This window comes from Rattus norvegicus, chromosome 5, assembly GCF_036323735.1.
Source record: "Rattus norvegicus strain BN/NHsdMcwi chromosome 5, GRCr8, whole genome shotgun sequence".
Taxonomy (NCBI): Eukaryota; Metazoa; Chordata; class Mammalia; order Rodentia; family Muridae; genus Rattus; species Rattus norvegicus.
The window spans coordinates 36,255,014-36,267,414 of record NC_086023.1 but is presented as its reverse complement, the minus strand read 5'-3'; the positions used below and the strand labels follow the sequence as shown (position 1 = coordinate 36,267,414).

At 36.3% G+C, this 12,401-nt stretch overlaps 1 protein-coding gene across 2 annotated transcripts in view; it reads right to left on the bottom strand.

The window, feature by feature from the left end:
• The window catches only part of Mmp16 (matrix metallopeptidase 16), a 243,988-nt gene that overhangs the window by 85,838 nt on the left and 145,749 nt on the right, over positions 1-12,401 (bottom strand). Inside the window, exon 1 of one of the 2 annotated variants that reach the window (XM_039110732.2) lies at positions 1,248-1,609. The gene's annotated coding sequence lies outside the window, so the exon portion shown is untranslated. 2 annotated transcript variants of the gene reach the window in all.

Below are 12,401 nucleotides of genomic sequence, written 5' to 3'. Positions count from 1 at the left end.
ATCCCAATGTGGTTTCCCAAGAAGACTCTTGATTTTATACTTTAAAAGGAAAAATATTCAATCTTCACTGCTTTTCACCTTGTGTAGCAACTGGCCTTTACTTGCAAACCAAATACCAGGAGTCCAGTGCCTAAGTAAACTTGTTGGAACCAACCGTCCTGCACTTAGGCAGATAAATACTGCTTTCAGCCATCCCTCTAAGTTGTTGGCCAGTAGCCTAGCTAAATTATTAAAAGCACTTCAGATCTTACAGGAAAGGAGTCTCCTGGTCACTTTTTCCCTTGGCTTGCAAAAATAAATCACACAGACCAGCAACCAGGTCATAATGGCCAAAATCAATTCATTGCATGAATCGGTCATGAAATTATTCAAGTTTTTAACAATAATTATTTCCAATGGTGGAACTATCCCCTTGCAAAAGGAATATATAAGATTTTAGAAGAAAGTTAGCAGGATTAGGATATGAACTTATGACCTGTTGTAAAAGGATGCTGCCTTAATCAGAACCATTTGCCAAGGGTTCCAAATAATTACCATTCCTCAGATGATTGGCAATAATGTAATTAAACGTCACTCGCAGCCTCACAATAGTCTAGAAGGATAAGTTGTTAAATACAACACCACCCTGTGATTTGAATTCTACCAGGAACAAAAGTTGTTGGCACATAATGAGGTTTAGGTAATCAGAATGCAACCAGACCTCTTCCCTAATGCTGAAAATAGTAACTGCTTCTGCAGTGTCCCTTTCATTCATGCTATTTAGGCTTTTCAATTGTAATATGCCTGATCTTATCAACAAAGGAGAAATCAGTCTCTCGTTCTGAGTGCAGAAATAGCACTTGCTACTCTTGCAAAATTCTGAGTTTTGTGTGTGCCTTTCAATTGCGTCTCTAATCTCCTTTCTTTTGTGTATTCCAACACCCTATGGAATGCAGAACTGGATATTATGAGAGACAATGAATTGTTTGTAATTTCCCTGTCTTAATTATGTCTTTATTTTATCCAAAGTTATTGCACAACTCCATCCGTTTTTATAAGCTATTTCCACTGATAACATGTCCTGAATACAAGTGAATGATTTTGAAGCACTTCCTACATATCAATTTGTAGAAAACACACATTTATAGACCTTCTTAAACATTGAAGTGCTGGCACCATTTGATCTATTCTCCTGTTTCATTCCATAAATTGGCACTGTGTAACCTTCAAATGTAAGTAAGTATTTACCAGAGGTTTACACTTCTCACCTTCTAGTGTCCAGATAACTAGTTAAATCATCCTGGTGCAGTTCATCAGATAATAGTGTCTTTGGTATTTGTATTCTCAGCTTGATTAATTCTGGACCCATAGTGAGTCTGAACTCTTGCCATTTCCTCGGACTCTTGCCAATTCAGTGGAGCCTCATGATTACTTCTGGATCAAGTCGATGCTATTGATTGGTGTTTGGTGCGTGCCAATTGGATTGGACTGCCACTAATGATTCCTGTTTGGTGTTTTCGACTGGACTGCTGATATCCTGACCAGGAATATCTGTATTGCCCCAAATAAATACTTCTAAACATGTCTACAACACTCTTTTCCTATTAGCTATCTTTATCCTCTACCTTAGATTGGTGGGCAAGAAGGGACAATGAAGCATTCTAGAACCCTAAGTAAAGTAGATGTAGAAAAAATCTAAGCCAACACAGAACACTGATGGAGGCATATAACAGAGGCTATTCACTTCATGCAAAAGAGGAGGAGGAAGAAGAGGAAGAGGAGGAGGAGATGAGGATAATGATGATATTGAGGGTGCTTTCCTAAGAAATTGCGGGCTGTCTGTGTGACATTTAGCCTGCTACAAGTATGTACAAATTAGGCAAAATCCAATATTGGTTATTAAAATATAGGCAAATAAATCACCATGTAATAAACTTACGAAAACCAGGAAATAGTTTCCAAACCTATATAAACTAATAATTATTTAGAATTCAATGTAAATAGACATGGTAAAGTAAATAAATACAATTAAAGCAACTAAGGTCTATGGTAAGCACCTAGTGGAAACTCTATAAAAACATTTGGATCTAAAGGCTATAAGTACGTTTATTATTATTTAGGTTATAGTTTGGTCATGAAGTCTGTAGTGACGGTTTTAGTATTTTATTTCAGAAAAGACTTAATAGGAAAAAATATAGTTAATTGCAGCACAATATTGAAAGAAATATGAGTTGTCATTTTCCTCTCTACTGAGTTCAGTTAAACTTCTAAAAAAACATTCTTGGTTAATGTGACATCTTATTTATTCACATGGAAGCTATTTGTGCTCTGTTTTCCCCAGGGTATCTTAGTCTGATTTGTAGACTAGTGAGGGCCATTACAAAGGATTATTCACCTCTCTGTGGCTACTACAAAGCAAATCAATATTCATGATTATTTAGACCACAGCAATCATAATAAATCATAGAGGCTGCTTTTCATGACTAAATCTGTATTATTTTGTATATCACAATTTGAATAATACCAATTATTATCTAAATAGCAATCCTGCTGCTATGTGCTACAATTTCCACACCAGTAGCCACAATACAACATCCCTTAAGAAACATGTTGACAAGGATGTGGAGAAAGGGGAACACACCTCCATTGCTAGTGTTATTGCAAACTGGTACAACAACTCTGGAAATTAATCTGGAGGTCGTGCAGAAAGTTGGGAAGAGATCTACCTGAAGATCCAACTAGATAAATTACCGTTGGCCATATACACAAAAGATGCCCTACCATTCCCACCTGTGCTTCACTATGTTCATAGTGGCCTTATTTGTGATTGCCAGAAGCTGGAAACAGCCTAGATGTCTCACAATGGAAAAATGGACCCAGAAAATATAGCTTATTTATACAATGGATTGCCATTTGGCTATTAAGAATGAGGATATCATTTGCCTGGTCAGAGTCACACTGATGTATTTTATATTATCTGTGACTATTGTGAAGGGTGTCATTTTCCTAATTTCTTTCTCTGCCTGTCTATCCTTTGATATCACCTGAAGACTGCTACATGCCCTTGACAAGATGGTCATTTTTACAATATTAATTCTCCAAATCCATGAGCATGGGAGATCTTTCCATCTTCTGAAATCTTCAATTTCTTTCACAAGAGACTTAAAGTTCTTGTAATATAGATCTTTCAGTTGCTTTGTTAGAGTCACACCAAGGTATTTTATATTATTTGTGGCTACCTGATTGGGCTATGGGACTGTTTAGAAGAAGTGCAAGCTGACAGGAGCCTGATATAGCTGTCTCCTGAGAAGCTCTGCCAGAGGTGGATAACTCGCAGGCAACCAGTAAACTGAGAACAGGGTCCCCATTGGAGAAGTTAGAGAAAGGAATAAAGGAGCTGAAGGGGATTTCAACCCCCTAAGAACAAGAGTACCAACCAAGCAAAACTCTCAGAGACTAAACCACCAACCAAAGAATACACATGGACTGACCCATGGCTCCAGCTGCACATGTAGCAGAGAATAGCCTTATTGGGCACCAATGGGAGGAGAAACCCTTAGTCCTGCCAAAGCTGGATCCCTCAATGTAGGGGAATGTCAGGGAGGTGAGAAGGAGTGGGGGTGGGGGAACACCTTCAAAGGAGCAGGGAAATGGGGGAATGAGAAAGAGGGTTTATGAACAGGAAACTGGGAAACGGGATAACATTTGAAATGTAAATAAGTAAAAAAATCCAACAAAAAATAGAGAGAGGACTAAAAGTAAAACACAAACAAATCAGAAAAAGAAAAGAAAGAAAAGAAAATGAGGTCATCATGAGTTTTGCAGGCAAATGAATGGAACTTGAAAATATGATAATGAGATAGTTTAGACACAAAAGAACATGCATGGTATGTACTCAATAATAAGTAGATATTAGCCAACAAAAAAGGACAGAACACACAGGTTACAATCCACAGAACTCAAGAAGGGTAAAAAGCCAAAGGGCCTAAGTGAAGATTCTTCAATCTCACTTGTGAGTGAGAAAAGAGCAATCAGGGAAGGCAGAGGGAGGGAGAGATCTAGGCAGAGAAAGAAGGGGGAAGGAAAAGAGAGAACATGATCAGGTATCATGTTGGGGAACAGGAGAGAAACCCTAAGGTTTACCAAAAAGAATGGAAATCTGCAACCTCAAGGGATGGGAGGTGGATTGGCCTTTTATAATGTTCTAGAGACCTGGGAAGTGGCAGACTCTTAGGATTCAAAGGGAGGGACTTGATAAAATGCCCAACAATGGAGAGAGGGACCTTGTAGAGAAACATCCAGTAGAAAGACAAGGTATCAAGTGGAGGAATGAAGTTGCCATTAGACAGTCAAAAACACTGACACAGAATTGTTCCTGTCCAAAAGAACTGCAGGGACAAAAATAGAGAAAAGTCTGAGGAAAAGGAGGTCCAGTGACAACCCAACTTGGGATCCATATCAAGGGGAGTCCCCAAGACCTGACATTATTGCTGATGCTATGTTGTGCTTACAGACAGGAGCCTAGCATGGCTGTCCTCTGAGAGGCCCAACAAGCAGGTGACTGAGACAAAAGCAGATACTTACACCCAACCAATGGACTGAAGTCTGGGACCCACCCTTGTGGTTGAATTAGGAAAAGGCTGGAAGAAGCTGAGGGGCAACCCCACAGGAAGACCAGCAGTCTTAATTAACCTGGGCTGCTGAGATCTCTCAGATACTGAGCCACCAACCAGGCAGTATATAATAGCTGGGCCAAGGACCCAGGCACATATACAAAAGAGGACTGCCTACTCTGGTCTCAGTGACAGAAAATGTGTCTAATCATGGAGAGACTTGAGGCCCTAACGATTGGAGAGGCCTGGTTTGGGTGTGGGGTGTGTTTTAGGGATATCCTCTTGGAAGATGGATGGAGAAGGAACTGGATGTGGAACTGTGACAGGGCAGACAGAGAGATGGTAATGACCAGACTGTAGTAAAATAAAAGTAATAAAAATATAGTAAAATAAAATAAAACAAATGCCCCCACATTAAACCTATTAATTCCTAGCATATACAAGGAAATATTTATAGAATTAGCAAACTAAAAATAAACAATTTATCATAATATATAATCGATTTTTATACCTGTGCCAGAAAATCTGAGTATCACATACTCCAAAGATCATAAGAAGACATTTTTTTTACCCCTTTGTAGTTTGTTTCCTTCGACAGACTGGGTCTTGCTATGTTGTCCAATTGGACTTGAAGTCACACATTTCAAAGAGATTTCCTGTCCCTATCTTTATCCCTGTCCTTGTCGCTCTCCCTCTCTTTCTCTCTCTACCCCTTTCTCCCTCTTCCTGTCCCTCCACCTCCTCCTCCTCCTCTCAAGTATGTGTACATGTAATATTTTTATTCATTTACATTTGGTGTGTAACTTTCCATCATATGTTTCTACCTGTAGGAAAGTTCTCAATACTTCCCTGAACTTGTATGTAAAATGATTACCTAGATCTGGAAATCAACAGCTTAAGCAGCTTTGGAAAGCATTTTCCATGGCGAATTTCTCATTAAAGAATAATGATTTAAGCTAAAAATAAGATTCCAAAAATGAGTGAAAGTTTGAATATTAAATTATGCTTTATGCGATAATAAAAAAGTTGGAATTCAAGATCACAAAGTTGATAGTGTTTGAATACTCAGGGTCAATGGACATCAGATTGGATATTTATCAAAAGTATTTCAGTACAGTGATAGACTTTAAAATATAAATGCATGTAGAAAATATGCATAAAACCATAAGCTTTACCCAGCCTTGGTATTCACCAAGCAATTTTTACACACTATTTCAGGATCTTGGAATAGGATATGATGTCACTATGTGCCATACTTATCTGTCTTTAGAACATTGAAACTGAAACAGCAGGATAAAAATGGAAGTGAAAGATATTTCTTTTTATAAAATAATACATTTACTTTATCAGGTTGTGATTTATACAACATATTAGGTAAGTAACACTGCAAATAAAATAAGAAAATAACTTCTTCTCTTTCAAATAAACAATGATATTAAAAGCCAAAATTATAGCTTGAGATTTGGCAGAATATTCTGTTGGCAGCACAGTTAAGAATTTCAAATGTTCTGAATAATGTTTTCTTTCTAGGATTTATGAATTAGGAGGAAGGCACAGCTTAAATGTGTATTTATATAGACATATGTTGTCAATTTTTGGTGCTATTCATGTGCATTTTTAAGTAATGAATGATGCATCTATGTTTCACTATATTCGCAGAATATAAATTAAAATATCTCCTATAATAACTTTACTTTAGTCGTGGAAAATGTCTTCCACAACCAGGTAGATTAAGACCATATAGGAAAAAGTGTAGTAGTGATTCGGAAACGGAGGAGTCACAAAAATGTAGATTTTGGGTTTCTCTGCATGTTTTGTGCTCCCTTAATTTTGAGGACCCTAATTACATTGGGTAATAGTTTTCTCATTTGCTAAAAGGAAATGAAAGTTAATATCCATGTATTACTCATTATGTTCCAGAAATGAATTCTCTTTAAAAATCTCTTCAGGTATATATAATTTCCCATATACAGTACCCAAAGAAACAAAAGTTTATAATAAATAACTCAAGGGGTTAAACAACACTGGCAGTTTATTTTTTAATGTAGGTTTCTTTGAAAGCAGTCTTTTCCTAATAGAAAACATGACTCGATTTATTATAAATAGTATACACAGAACAGAATTAAAAGTCACATCAACTCATTTCAAAGTCACTAATGCAACCACTATAAAGGAGGAAAACGTACTGATGCTAAATGCCATAGCACTTTCTTCAAGGCTTGCTGCTGGAACACTGGCTCCCAAGAGCACCCATAACAAAGTAGGAAAATCTATATTCTACAGTAGCCCTACCCAGTAACTTATGGTGGTTAGTGGACAGGGGTCTCTGGGTAACTGTCTGAATCACCCAAGGTGATATTTGCAACCCATTCTACAGCGGCAGCTCAACGAATCAGCGTACTCCTTATCACATTCATTCATTCAAAATCTTCCGACAGTATTTTGCCAGTTTTAAAAGGCCAGTAAAATTACAAATATTCTAGTCCAAACTCTGCCTTTCAAACAACTTTCTAGTATTTCCTATCTTGTAACTTACCTCTCAACACTGTTCCTACAAACTACATTAATATGTCAAGGTTTTTTTGTTTGTTTTACATTTTTATGTTTAGGCTTTATGTTTATACAATAATATATTAATCCTATAAAGCATGTAAATCTGTTTTAGTATCTTCCCTCTGATCAAATAAAATTTGCTCAGTCTGTTTTATAGAAGAAAAGTGAATTATATCTGATTGCTATTCTTTATGTAACACTGTGGAGGTTCCTTTGAGAGATCTGTGTTCTTCAGAAGCAGAATTTATCTCTGAAATTCCCTTCAATATCTGAAAACGCTCTCCTGGCCTTTGCCTATTCTGCTTCCAGAGTTGATAGCAAAACACTACATACTAGGATCTGTTAGCTATAGAGAAGCATGACTGGTTTGTGTGTGTCAGTAAATTATATAAACAGCCTGTTTTGTTTATATTTTGTTGTTTTTGTTTTAACGGGAAAAGTAACAGATCTTGGTTTGGGGTAGAAATTCAGTTTCAGTGCTGAAAAAATATTGGGAAATCATTCAGATATAAATTTTGAATCTTTCTTTGAAAACAGACAATAATGGTAAAGGGCTTATTTACCCATTTCTAAATATGAAATTACCAGGTTAGTGGAAATTCCATTTATTATTTTGCAATTTCCAGGGTCAAGAATGTAAGGACAGCTTAAAGTATATAGCTCAAGTTGATGGTCTACTGCTGTTCTAGTGAGATTTTAGGTCAGGGCTATCAAAATGTTTAAATAGGTACAATAATGGCATAAGCTCCAGTTAAGAGTCTGAGGAGACTTTCTTGAATCCTGCTTTCTGATAGAGGAGTAGTCCCTAGGCTTTTTATTTTCTTGTTCCGCAGGTGACCCTTTTATCATGACAGATGACTTCTTTCAAAGTGACTAATAAGTCAAAGGTTACCTGGGCTAGAAATAGTCATTTATAACTGCATCCTGAGAGTTATTTATCATAATTTTCCTTTCTCTCTCTCTCTCTCTCTCTCTCTGACCATATTGTCTTGCATACAGTGAGACAGGGGAAATTACCTGGGATACCACAAGTAAGGCTTGGATCACTGGTCAGAATCTTTGAAACTGACTAATTGTGCAGAAATAATAAGGACTTCTAGTTTGGAGTAGTTTCTATGCTTTATACATGCACTATCTAGTCACACTAACTTCAGTTATTATTTGACAGCTCCTCCTCCAACAACATACAATCTATAAGAAAGACAATATACAAGCCCAGGGGATTTGTCTAAGTTTCCAGTACCAAGCATGATTTCCCTCCTGCTGAGTGTGCCTTAAGTCCAACTGGAGAGCGGTTAAGACCAATAACTACTTGTGCAATTCAGAATTTTCATATATACACATAAAACAAAAATGGACACTTTAAGTTGTCTGTGTGTATGTGTGTGTATACATATACATACATATGTGTATACTAAACAATCAAAGAAAAAGAGGTAATAAACTTGAGGGTACGGAGATGTGGGGAGGATTACAAGGGTATTAATGGAGAGAGCAAAGGTAAGGGATAATGTGGTAAAGTTACATTTAAATATAAAACTTGATTTTAAAGAAAAAACTATAATACAACAAATATATTAAATAAGTAACAAGGAAACCTGTAAGAGACAAACCAATCCAAATGCTTCTTATTCTTCAAAATCACTGCTTCCTCCTCTTCTTCTGCACTTTGACTTTTAAAATGTTCAAAAATAACTATAAAAAAAAATCTAAGCGGATTCCACAAATTTCTGGAGAATTCGCTTTGCTTTAGCACAGAGAGGAGCGTCTCACTGAGCTATCTCGCTGTTAAATTTAATGAATATTGTTCTAGAAAAATATTATAGTTTTCAGAATCTGACACTTTCCAGCATGACTTAGAGAAAAATTAGAGCACATCTGAGTTCCTAAATTCTGAAATAAAATATTTCTCCCCAGAGTTGCTCTCCCGAGAAAAGTGAAAAATAATGCAAATTAATTTGTCTGGTACATTGGGACTATGCAAGTGCCTTGCCCATTCCTGTTCTCTCCAGAAGATGCAGATGGGTGAAGAAATGCAGCCTCACTAATTAAGTTATTTCTTAAGCTTCTACATTCTATTCAATTCTGCCACATAATTCACGTGTTACAAATAAAAAGAATTGCAAAAATTTCCCTTACTATTGCTGATGAAGAAATTATATAGAAATTCTTTTAGATTAATGACTCTTCAGTCCAACAGCTAATTTTTAAAAGAAAAAAATTACAATATTAAATAGCATTACAAAATCAAAAATGACCCTTGAAAATTTAGTGATTTGACAGCAATCATTACAAAATCAATATATTTTTCATGTTCTCATAATTAGAAAAAATATACCATTATTCAGCATGTTATGTTAGTTTGTAAACATATACTTATGTTCTTCATGTAATATGATTATTAAGCAAGATCAATAAAAATTCTTTTTTTTTAAAAAAAGAGTAAACTTTAACTCTTTGTTAGTAAACCACACACAAGCAAAATTTATAGCACAAGAATAACAACAACAAAATGTTTTTAAAAATCTTTGTGGGAAGTGGCATATCATCAGATGGAGGGATTATAGAGGTGCTAACCAGGAAGCTGGATATCATTTGAGATGCAAATGAATGGAATGATTAATTTTTTAAAAGCTTGCATAAGAAAAAACAAAGGTATCTAACAGTTTGTAAAGGTGCTGAGATCTAAAAAGAGGATGTTTTACAAGTAGAAAGTCCTATAAAATGTTTTACAAAAGTCCAGATTTTACTATAGCGCTAATCTAGTAGGGGCATGGGACTTCTAGATTCTTAGTATCACATTAATCTCACTTACATACATCCACAGGATATTTTTAAATTCCTTGCACACACACACACAATCTAAGTTGTGCATATGAAACACATCTTCCCAAACAATCTATACGTGCTTCTACCTTTTCTGACAAGATGCTACCTATGAGATTGTTTCTTCTGCTTCTGTCTACTGAATACAGAATACTGGGAATATAAGTATGTAACATCTAATACACATTATTTCTAATCAAGGCGGTGTTTATATTTTACACGTACTAGCATTGGTTCATCCATCTTCCTTTTTATGACAAGGTGCATGCAGTCATTTTATTAATTTGCTACTATTAAACCGTTATTTGGCATACTCATGTATATTAGCACACATATTTGTGTTTATATAAATAGAGGTCAGAGGTCAACTCCTGTTATATCCCTCTGGATCCACAGACCCTTCTTACTTAAGTAGAGGTTCTCTTAGGTCTGTAACTTAACAACAATTCTGGGCTACCAAGAACTAGTGAATCTATCAGTCTCCACTGCCAAGCAGTCAAGCACCGAGATTACAAGTACACATGAGCAAGCCTTGTTATTTTAGGCAGATGCTGAAAACTAAACTCAGATTCTTATCTTCAGGTGGCCAGCACTTTCTCATCTAATTTCTATCCCCTCTGACCCAACTTGGTATAACACATCAATATTTGCCACTTTCATTTAAAAAAATGAAAAAAGAACTACTTTACCACATTTATATCATGCATTTGATTATTGTCACCATCCACATTTTTCTTTCTCCTACCTTTATCATACCGTAACCTCCTCATTATAAATGTCTCTCCACATTTATACATTTGTACAATAACTCACTGAGCGTAATGATGGTCTCTCTGCAGCCAGGGGTATCATTTTACCATAGGAGGTTTTCAGTGGGTACACAATTAAAGACAAAGAGTGTGTGTACTCCAGAATCCAGCAATGTGAAATAATTCAGCAGGACTGAATAGGACTGTATGTACTCCTTCCCTACATATGACTGACTATTGGTTAGACCAGTAATGTGTGCGCCAAGTTCAGCTAACTGTCACTTCATATTGGCTACTTTATACCATGAAAGTAATAATTTTAAAATTCCATATGCCTAGAACACAGAATGCCTAAGCAAAAGAAAAAAGTAGAAGAAGGAAGCAACCTGTATATTCAATGCCATCCCCATCAAGATTTCAACTCAATTCTTCATAGAGTTGGAAAGAACAATTTTCAAATTCATTTGGAATAAAAAAAAACAAAACAGGATAGCAAAAACTATTCCCAACAATCACCATCCCTGACCTCAAGCTGAATTACAATGAGGAAAAACTTCATGGTATTGATACAGAGACAGGTAGGTACATCAATGGAATAGAACTGAAGACCCAGAAATGAACCCACACACCTATGGTCACTTGATCTTTGACAAAGGAGCTAAAATCATCCAATGGAAAACAGACAACATTTTCAACAAATGGTGCTGGTTCAACTGGAGGTCAGCATGTAGAAGAATGCAGATCGATCCATGCTTATCACCCTATACAAAGCTTAAGTCCAAGTAGATCAAACACTTCTACATAAAACCAGATACAGTCAAAATAATAGAAGAGAAACTGGAAAAGAGCCTAAAACACATAGGCACAGGGGAAAATTTCCTGAACAGAACACCAATGGCTTATGCTCTAAGATCAAGAATTGACAAATGGGATCTCATAAAATTACAAATAATCTGTAAGGCAAAGGACACTGTCAATAGGACAAAATAGCAACCAACAGATTGGGGAAAGATCTTTACAAATCCTACATCTAATAGAGGGCTAATATCAAAGTATACAAAGAACTCAAAAAGTTAGACTCCAGAGAACTAAATAACCCTATTAAAAGTGGGGTACATAGCTAAACAGAGAATTCTCAACTGAAAAATCTCAAGTGGCCGAGAAGCGCCAAAAAATGTTCAACATCCTTAGTCATCAGGGAAATGCAAGTCAAAAGAACCCTAAGATACCACCTCACACTAGTTAGAATGGCTAAGATCAAAAAGTCAGGTGATACCAGAGGCTGGCGAGGATGTAGAGAAAGAGGAACACTTCTCCATTTTTGGTGGAATTGCAAGCTGGTACAACCACTCTGGAAATCAGTCTGGCGGTTCCTCAGAAAACTGGACATAGTACTATCTGAGGACCCAGCTATACCACTCCTGGGCATACACCCAAAATATGCTCCAACGTATAACAAAGAGACATGCTCCACTATGTTCATAGCAGCCTTATTAATAATAGCCAGAAGCTGTGAAGAACTCAGATGTCCTTCAACAGAGGAATGGATACAGAAAATATGGTACATTTCAAAATAAGAGTACTGCTTAGCCATTAAAAACAATGGCTACATGAAATTCTTAAGCAAATGTGTAGAATTAGAAAATATCCTGAATGAGGGAACAAGTCACAAAAGAACACA